This window comes from Octodon degus, unplaced genomic scaffold, assembly GCF_000260255.1.
Source record: "Octodon degus isolate 3935 unplaced genomic scaffold, OctDeg1.0 scaffold00050, whole genome shotgun sequence".
NCBI lineage: Eukaryota > Metazoa > Chordata > Mammalia > Rodentia > Octodontidae > Octodon > Octodon degus.
Window position 1 is genome coordinate 13703563 of NW_004524626.1, and position 517 is coordinate 13704079.

The 517-nt window shown below is 35.4% G+C and overlaps 1 protein-coding gene across 1 annotated transcript in view; it reads right to left on the reverse strand.

Moving 5' to 3' along the window:
* The window catches only part of LOC101563650 (zinc finger protein 699), a 959136-nt gene that overhangs the window by 858296 nt on the left and 100323 nt on the right, over positions 1-517 (reverse strand). The window lies entirely within an intron of this gene.

Consider the following 517-nt stretch of genomic DNA (forward strand, 5'->3'; position numbering starts at 1 on the left):
CCCTCCTTTTTCTCTAATTTTGGTCTGCAAACTTAGGTTGTTAACCATCCAGAAGAAAAGTTTATTGTTAATATCAAACGATTTGGGCTATCAATCTTAACCTCACTATCGCACTGCATTTCAAACATCTTAGGCATAATAAGGAACAGGTATTTTTCATCAAATATTGATATGTTGAACTTTAAGTACCTACAGAATATGATAAGAAAACATTTAAAAATTAGATTATATTTTTAAAAAATAGGATAAAGAATTATATGTTTCTCATGTTTGCACCTAAGTCCAAAAATCTCACCATATACAACCTTGAAGCAGGACAGTCCCACAATATTCCTTTTCCTGTCTCTTGTTTCATTCACAACCCCCTTCTTCTTGAACATCCATATACCTGAGAGACATCTTAGCAGTAACTGGCATGTCATGACAAGCCGCCCATATTCAGAATACCACAATGACAGGCACTCCCAACATGGAACAACGGTTACAAATTACCATCTGCAGTGCAGTAGCTTAGTTC